At 40.3% G+C, this 9,377-nt stretch overlaps 1 protein-coding gene across 1 annotated transcript in view; it reads right to left on the reverse strand.

Moving 5' to 3' along the window:
* Nucleotides 1-9,377, reverse strand: part of HK1 (hexokinase 1) — a 113,712-nt gene extending 104,335 nt beyond the window's left edge. The window contains exon 1 of the mRNA XM_077778694.1: nt 9,260-9,377. The gene's annotated coding sequence lies outside the window, so the exon portion shown is untranslated. The remainder of the gene's footprint in view (nt 1-9,259) is intronic.

Here is a 9,377-nt window from a genome sequence, read left to right on the forward strand (position 1 = left end):
GTAAATATCTTAGTATCAAACAAAGTAGACATATATAAATAACAACAAAAAAGTCTCTGGAAAAAATGATCAAAAGAGAGAAGGCTTAGAATAATGTAATGAATGAACATGGGAACATAACACACTTCATGTCACAAGGATAGACATATAGATCAATAAAATAGAATTGAAAGCCCAGGATTAGACCCATACATTTATGATCAATTGATTATTGACAAGAGTACGAGGACCCTTCAATGGAGAAAGAATAGTCCTTTCAACAAATGGTGCTGAGAATTAGCAATGCATAGCCAAATGCAAAAGAATGAAGTTGGACCTCCACCTCACACCATATACAAAAATTAAATCAAAATAGGTAAAAGACCTAAATTTAAAAACGAAAACTATAAAACTTGGAGAAGAAAACATAGGGGTAAATCTTGACCTTATGTTAGACAAAAGTTTTGTAAATATAATGCCAACAGCACAAACAAAAGAAAAAAGGAATTGGACTTTATGAAAAGTATAACTTATATGCTTCAAAGGATACTATCAAGAAAATGAAAAGACAAGCCACCAAAATGGGAGGAAATTGTTTGTAAATCATACATCCAAAAAGGGCCTAATATCTAGAATATATAAAGAACACATAAAGCTCAACAATAAAAAGAGAAACAGCCAATTTCTAATATGGTTTAAGGACTTTAGTAGACATGTCTCCAAAGAAGATATACAAATGACCAATACGCAGGGGCGCCTGGAAGGCTCAGTCCATTAAGTGTCCAACTTTGGCTCAGGTCATGATCTCACAGTTCGTGAGTCTGAGCCCGCATCAGAGAGCTCAGAGCCTGCCTCAGATTCTGTTTCCCTCTCTCTCTGCCCTTCCCCAGCTCACGCTTGCACTCTCTCCCTCTCTCTCCCTATTTCTCTCTCTCTCAAATAAATAAACTTAAAAAAATTTTTAAAACAAACCAAAAATAACAACAAATGACCAATAAGTATATAAAAAGATGCTCAATATCAATAGTCACTAGGGAAATGCAAATCTATACCATACTGAGATACTACTTCATAACAACTAAGATGGCTATAACCTAAAACACTGCCAGAGGCACCCTGGTGGCTCAGTCGTTTGAGCGACCAACTCTTGATTTATGCTTAGGTCGTTATCTCAGGGTTGTGAGATCAAGCCCTGTGTTGGGCTCTGCACTGGGTATAGAGCCTGTTTGGGATTCTACCCGCCCCCCTTCCCCCACTTGTGCTTGTGTGAGTGCGTCCCTGCACTCTCTCTCAAAATAAACAAATAATATTTTTTTAAAAAGTGTTGGGATGAACACTGGGTGTTATATGGAAACCAACTTGACAATAAACTAAGGAAAAACATAAAAATAAACAAAATAAAATTTTTAAAAAATCACCAATAACAAATGTTGATGACAATGTGGTGGTGTGATTCTCCACTACACACACACACACACACACACACACACACACACACACACACATTGCTGTGGTGGAAATTTAAATGATGCAGCCACTTTGGGAAACAATCTGGCAGCTCCTCAAAAAGTTAAAACTGAATTACCATATGGGCCAGCAATTTCATTCCTAGATATACATCCAAGAGAATTAAAATCATATGTTTACATAAAAACTAGTTCACAAAATGTTCACAGCACCACTATTCATAATAACCAAATGTAGAAACAACCAAATATCCATAACTTATGAGTGGATAAACAAAATGCAGTATATCCGTACAATGGAATGTTATTTGGCGTTTACCAGAAGTGAGCTTTGAAACATCTACAACATGAATGAACCTTGAAAACATTAAGTGAGCAATGCCAGACAGAAAAGGACACATATGGCATGATTCTATCATATGAAATGCTCAGAATAGGCAATCTAAAGAGACAGAAAGCTGATTAGGGTTTGCCTGGGCTAGGGCTCAGGAGGAATGGAGAGTTATTCTTAATGGGTATAAAGTTTCCTTAGGGACAATGAAAACATTCTGAGATTAGATGGTAGTGATGATTGCATAACTCGTTAATATTTTAAAGGATTGAATTTTATACTTTTAAAAGGTAAATTTTATGTTGTTTGAATTATATCTAAACCAAAAAAATTAGGTCATCATATTTGAAAAAATTAGACAAAATGGATAAATTCTTGGAAAACTATACCTACCAATGTGATTTAAGAAACAATGGAAAGCCCGGATAGTATGATTATTCAAAAAAACTGGAGCAGTAGTTAAAATCTTACCCCAAAGAAAATACAAGGCTCAAATGGCTTTCAAAGTGGACACTATGAAACTTTCAATGAATTCTTTCAGAGAATAAAAATTCATATCACGGGACGAGTATACCCATACAAAAACTAGACAGTGACAGTATGAAGAAAAAAATTATAAGCTTATCACTCATAAATATAGATGCAGAAATTCTACATAAAATATTAGCATATCAAATCCAACAGTTATAAAAATGGTAACAAACAATGACCAAGATGGGTTTACTCAGCATAGCAGTGATGCTTTAATATTATTAAATAGATGTTACTCACTTTTACAAGCAAATGAGAAAAAAATTTACACTGTATCAATAGTGTAGTAAAATAATTTGATAAAATTCAATACCTGTTCATGGGAAAACACGTCTTAGTAAACTATGACTAAAAGAGCACTTATTTAAGCTGATGAAAGTTACGCCTAAAAACACATAAAAATCATTCTAGGTTGATGGAGCAGGTGCTCAGCTTTCAGGGTCCGCAGGTGGAGGTGGCCGCTGAGCATGAGAGGAAGACCTCCTCTTCCTGGGTGCTCCGTGTCAGGCTTGGTCCAGCAGTGGGCAGAGCCGGTGGAAATCAGCGAGAACTTGCCATCAGGAAGACATGAAGAAATCCCAGGAAATTAGCAAGGGGAAAAGAAACTGCCTTTCAGAGAGAGCAGAGGGATTCTGAGATCACACAGCAAAAGCAGAAGGCAGCTAATGAGAAGTCTGTGCCGACTAAGAGAAAACTGCTGAGTGCCTGTCTGGAAACCTAGGGCTACTGCCGACTAGGTATAGTCTAAGCTCTGTGATAGAGATTTTGTAGAGTAAACAGTCATTACATCGCCGGTAACAGATCCTTATAAAACTATTTTAAACGTTACCTCTCAGCTTGTCTTCGTGTGATGTTTCAGAACCATTCTCCAAAAATAAAACACTAACCGTGCATATGAAAAAAAATATTCTAAATGAAGAAATGTGTAGTTATACACTTTAAAATCAGGAATAAGACAAAGATGCTCACTACTGCCACTTCACTTCAACACTGTACTGTATGATTCATGGAACATAGAAACAAAATTAAAAGCATAAGAATAGAAGAAAAGAAATAAAACTGACAATATTGGTGGATTATAGGATGGTCTAGACATAAAATCCAAAATCATTTAAATAACTAGAAATAATAGGAGATTCCTAAATTTGATAATTTCACTATGGTTGTATAAGAGACTGTCCTTGTTCCCAATAGATACCTGATAAATTCTTTAAAGATAAAGGGCCCTGGGGGTGCTTGGGTGGCTTAGTTGGTTAAGCATCTGACTTTCGCTTAGGTCATGATCTCGCAGTTCGTGGGTTCGAGCCCCGCATCGGGCTCTGTGCTGACTGCCAGCTCAGAGCCTGGAGCCTATTTCAGAGTCTGTATCTCCCTCTCTCTCTGACCCTCCCCTGCTCACGCTGTCTCTCTCTCTCTCCTAGAAATAAATAAAAATATTTAAAAAAAAAAAAAGATAAAGGGCCATGGTCTCTGCAATTTATTTTTAAATGACTCTATAAAACTAGAATAGTTTTAATAGTAAAAAGTAAGTAATCTTTATTATATCACATTACATATATATATATATACCCAAAGAGGGAGATAAAACAAGCCTGTCAAATATTATCTATGACTACATTTAGGTGAAAGATAAATGGGACTTCACTGTAACATTTTTGCCAGTTTTCTACAGATTTTAGATTTTTTTCAAACTAACAAGGTTAATAACAGTAATAGAAAGGTCTAGTAAGGTGATTGGATATAAGATTAATAATAAAAGTCGATTGAATTTCTTTGCATCAGCAACCAATTAGGAACTAATTTTTTTAAAGGACTAAATTTATAATCACAAAACTGTATCACAAAACTATAAAGTACTTAAGAATAAACCTAAGAACAAAAGAGTGCAAGACTGATGTAGGAAATGTCAAAGCTTGTGGGAAAACGTTAGGAAAGACCTAAATCAGTGGAGAAACAATCCATGTTAATGGTGAAGAAGAATTAATATCTTGAAGAGATTATTCTCCCCAAATTGATCTACAAATGCAGTACAACATGAATACCAAAAGGGTTTTCTGAGTTTTGATTTCTGGCATGTCCTGTCAGTGGAGAAAGGAGAGACTATTCAAGAAATAGAGAAAGAAAGAAAGAAGGGAGGAAAGGAGGGAGGGAGGGAGGAAAGAAGGAAGGAAGGAAGAAGAGAGCTTGTAGAGGTGCCTGGGTGGCTCAGGTGGTTAAGTGTCTGACTCTTGATTTTGGCTCAGGTCAGATCTCGTGGTTGTGAGCCCCATGTTGGGTTCCAACTGGGCACGGAAACTGCTTGGGATTCTCTTTCTCCCTCTCTCTCTGCCTCTCCCCTGCTCATGCTCTCTTCTCTTTCTCTCTCTCAAAATAAATAAATAAACTTAAAAATATTTGCTACTTGGGGCGCCTGGGTGGCTCAGTCAGTTAAGAGTCCGACTTCGGCTCAGGTCATGATCTCACAGTTCATGGGTTCAAGCCCCGCATCGGGCTCTGTGCTGACAGCTCAGAGCCTGGAGCCTGTTTTAGATTCTATGTCTCCCTCTCTCTCTGATCCTCCCCTGCTCTCTCTCTCTCTTTCTCTCTCAGAAATAAATAAAACATTAAATTTAAAAAATATATATCAGGGAAATACAAATTAAACCATAATTATATACCACCATACACCTATGAATGTTTAAATAGACCAACCAATCCAAATGTTGGCAAAGATGTGGAAAAATTCAAACTCTCATTAAGTACTGATGGGCGTATAAAATGGTTCAACTACTTTGGAAAATAGTTTGGCTTTTGCCTAAAAACTTAATCGAATGACCTAGCTATTCTAGCCCTAAGTATTTACCCAAGAGAAATGGAAGTATATGCCCATACAAAGACTTGTATACAATGTTCATAGCTGCCTTATTTGTAACAGCCAGAAACGGGAGCCTATCCAAATACCCATGACTAGACGAATGGCTAAACAAACTGTACTGTATCCACAGAATGGAATACTCAGCAATAAAAGAAATGAACTCTGGATACTGGCAAGAACCTGAACGAGTCTCAGAATAAGGATACTGGGTGAAGAAAGCTAGACTTAAAAGGTATGCCACCTGTATGCTTCCACTTATATAAAATTCTGAAAAATGAAAACTAAATTATATTATCTAGAAACAGAAAGTGAATCAGTAGTTAACCGAGTAAGGGGGAAGAGGCGCAGGGTAGAAAAGAGGTGTTACAAAGGGTCACAAAGGAAACTTTTGGTGGTGATGGATATGCTTCTTATCTTGATTGTGGTCATGATGTCATCCAAACACCAAATTATACGCCTGCAATATGAGCAGTTTGCTGGGTGTCGAGGAAAAAAGCTTGCAATAGCTTGACTCTAAGAGAACAGAATGATTCCTTTTAGGGAAGAAACCCCTCTTTGTATTCAAATAAGTCAATGGGCCTTTTTGGCTGGGAAAGGTGAAATACCTTGGGCTGCCATGGGGGTGGGTTGAGACTCTAAATGAGTCCTTAGCTCTATTAAAGGGAAGAGGAATTTTTCACTTTATGGAAAGAGTCCAGAATTCAGAGAAGAGAAGGATATGAGAAAGAAGCCTCCAGAGAGGTGGAAAGAGTCCCCAATACCTACTGCTAGCAGAGCCTATGGAGAACGATGGCCAGTGAGAAATTCTCTGGGGTGGAGACGGTCACAGAACTTTGATACCTAACATTCACATTTAAGTGGTTTCCTATTCTGTGAAGTAGTTCCCCTTCACAATCCCCAAACGTTTAGCTCAGTCTGTTCCAGACACTGGCCTTGAGTTCATGGTGTTCGGGGGAATCCAAGAGGAAGGGACAGTTCCGTACATCAGGCAAAACAGAGAGAGAGAGGCAGCATCTGCAGGAACTGTGACGTCAGCTGAGAGGAGCGGAAGCACGCTGCAGGCAGGAATAGGAGGACCAAGTGGAAGAGCAAAGCATTCCGTTCGGGAATGTTGAAATATTAGGGCGGGAGACGGGCCTTTCTGCAGTATGTGGGATGGGAGAAATGAACCATGTTCTTTGAGTATTTAAAGGAAAGAAGGACTTTGTGAAAGTCACTCCAGACCATGCTAGCTGTCACAGAGGTGACTCAATAGGAACGGGGTCACAGGCAGACAATGATGTGAATGGCACCCCCTGGGATTGTGCCTTGTGCTGTTAGTGCATCCCTGCTCTTTAGGTCTATCTCTCAAACCATTCCGAGTCCTTAAATTATCAACAACTTACTTCAGCCCCTATCTCTCTTTCTTTCTTATATATGTACATAAACAAAAGGGTGGAGGGGGGCGCCTGGGTGGCTCAGTCGGTTAAGCATCTGACTTCGGCTCGGGTCATGATCTCACAGTTCGTGGGTTCGAGCCCCGCGTCGGGCTCTGTGCTGACTGCCAGCTCAGAGCCTGGAGCCTGCTTCAGAGTCTGTGTCTCGCTCTCTCTCTGACCCTCCTGTGCTCACGCTGTCTCTCTCTCTCTCTCTCTCTCTCTCTCAGAAATAAATAAAACATTAAAAAAAAATTTTTTTAAGAGGGTGAAAGGAGATTTTCAGCTTCGTTTTCTCCCTAGCATCATTCTTTCTTCGGCTGGACCAGAAAGGAACTCAACTCCTCTTCTTTAACTTCCCCTCTTAGTTCACCCCAAATAGGAGCCACCAGATCCTTGTATTATCCCTCACTTGAGCCAAGTCCCATCCTTCCTCCAGTAAAATATGGTTCACGAGGAATTTCAACTGTGAAATAGCAAGAGCGGGACTATATGGAGACAGTGGAGGTGAAAGGCAGGGGCTGTCAGAAATGCATTTCTCCCCGTTGCCATTCATTACCCATCTGCATGGCTGGGCAGTAGGTTTGGAAGGACCTTTAGGCTGATGTTCATGTTGATCCTACCGATAAGACAGGCCCCCAACAGCAGCAACAAGCATAACACAAGTACCTCACACGTGTACGAGTAGCTCACAGCTTATCCCCATGTCCACATATTTAGCTTGTGCAGTTTCCATAACCTTGTTAGGCTGTTATATTATCTTCCATTCTTTTTTTTTTATATTTATTTATTTTTGAGAGAGAGACAGAGTATGATCAGGGGAGGGGCAGAGAGAAAGGGAGACAGAATCTGAAGCAGGCTCCAGGCTCTGAGCTGTCAGCACAGAGCCCGACGCAGGGCCCACACCAATGAACCATGAGATCATGACTTGAGCCAAGGTCAGAAGCTTAACTGACTGAGCCACCCAGGCGCCCCTATCTTCCATTCTTACATAAGGAAATTGAAGCTTAGAAATATTAAACAGCATACCCAACTCTTCTGAATCCAAACCACACTGCCTCTCTGCCATCTAAGATGCCATCCCAAGCAAGTGCCAGGTTAGCAGGACATTTCAGTCAGGGATTATTAGCCTGGGCCCCAAGGGGAGACCCCAGAAGTGGGGCGTCCATGAACTTCTTTAGGACTTATTTTCAATCACCTCTAATTGAAATTTCGGGGGCACCTGGGTGGCTCAGTCAGTTAAGCATCTGACTGAGGCTCAGTTCACGATCTCACGGCTCTTGAGTTCAAGCCCCATGTTGGGCTCTCTGTGCTGACGGCCTGGAGCCCAGGAGCCTGGAACCTGCTTGGATTCTGTGTCTTCCTCTCTCTCTGCCCCTGCCACGCTTGTGCTCTCTCTCTCTCAAAAATAGATAAACATTAAAAAATTTGAAATGTAGAATTTCCTTCCATTTTGAATGTGCTCAACAAATCACAGTAGTGGTAAGTGGTACCTTGGACTTTGTTTCCAGGAGAGACTATGGACATTTTCATATCTGTGCTGTTGTTGCAAATGTCTCAAAATGTTTATACTCATCAGCATTTCATAATTATGATTATTATGTTCCTGCTGGATCTCATTACAGTGCGTTAAAAAATAAGCACATATGTATCACCACTTTAGTAACTATAATTCCAATACCATTAGCTTCCTTTTTACTCCTACGTATCTTCTGCTTGTAAAAGCATTATGAGGGGAGTCTGGGTGGCTTAGGTCATGATCTTGTGGTTCCGTGAGTTCAAGGCCCAGGTCAGGCTCTCCGCTGTCAGTGTGGAGCCTGCTTTAGATCATCTCTCCCTCCCCTCTCTCTCTTTCTCCTGCTTGTGGGCGCTCTCTCTCTCAAAAATAACTAAACATTATAAATCAATCAATCAATCATTATGAGAAAGTACCTGTAGGTTCTGCATGTTTGCCAAAGGGGTTTATGGTGCACGTGTACACTCACGCTCATGTGCATGCATGCGCAAACACACACACACACACACACACACACACACACACACACTCCTACATAGGTTGAGAGTTCCTGATCTAAAGGATGCAGCAAATGGTCAGGAACTGTGTTCTCTTGCATTGTAGATATTTATATGTCTTTCCTTCCTTGCTAGCATGTGAATTCTAATAAAGAATAAGTGCTATCTTCTATTCCTTTGAGTGTTCAGTGCCCAGAATAGGGCTTGGCATTCACTGAACAATCATTTATAGAGTATCTACTGTGCATAGGGGGAAGGTCCCATCGGGGGAAGCTAAATAATGGAGAGATTCAAAGGAGAGCAATAAATTCATTCACAAACTTGTTTGAGCATTCATTCATTCGGCCATTTAGAGGATTATCTAATGGCTACTTAACACCAGCCACCATGGTAGGCTTTGGGGAAAACAGGATAAATGAGATCCGAGTCCTTATTCTCACAGGGCACCCATTCTAGCTGACGAAAACAAGATTTCTGAAGACAAATAGGAATGAGGTCACATGTTCTGGAGAGTTAGAGTCATGGGGAAAATCTAGTTCTTAAATCTGTATTTATCAGCTCTTTTTAGCCAAAAGGTTACTGGGAGAAACTAGCCACAGGGTAGAAAATGTAGACTAAGATGCCCTTCATAAGAGGAAAAGTCGGTGGGCTCCACATGAGGACACTTTACCTTGTTGTATGGCTGCTGGTCTTGCCTAGCAAACTTTGCGGAGAAGCCAGTCTTCCATTGCCCCTGGTGGTTCAGGGGCCAGCCTGTCCAAAGACAGCAAGATGGCTGTGTGCCTTCT

The sequence above is a fragment of the Crocuta crocuta genome, unplaced genomic scaffold (genome assembly GCF_008692635.1).
Source record: "Crocuta crocuta isolate KB4526 unplaced genomic scaffold, BGI_CrCroc_1.0 scaffold167, whole genome shotgun sequence".
Taxonomy (NCBI): domain Eukaryota; kingdom Metazoa; phylum Chordata; class Mammalia; order Carnivora; family Hyaenidae; genus Crocuta; species Crocuta crocuta.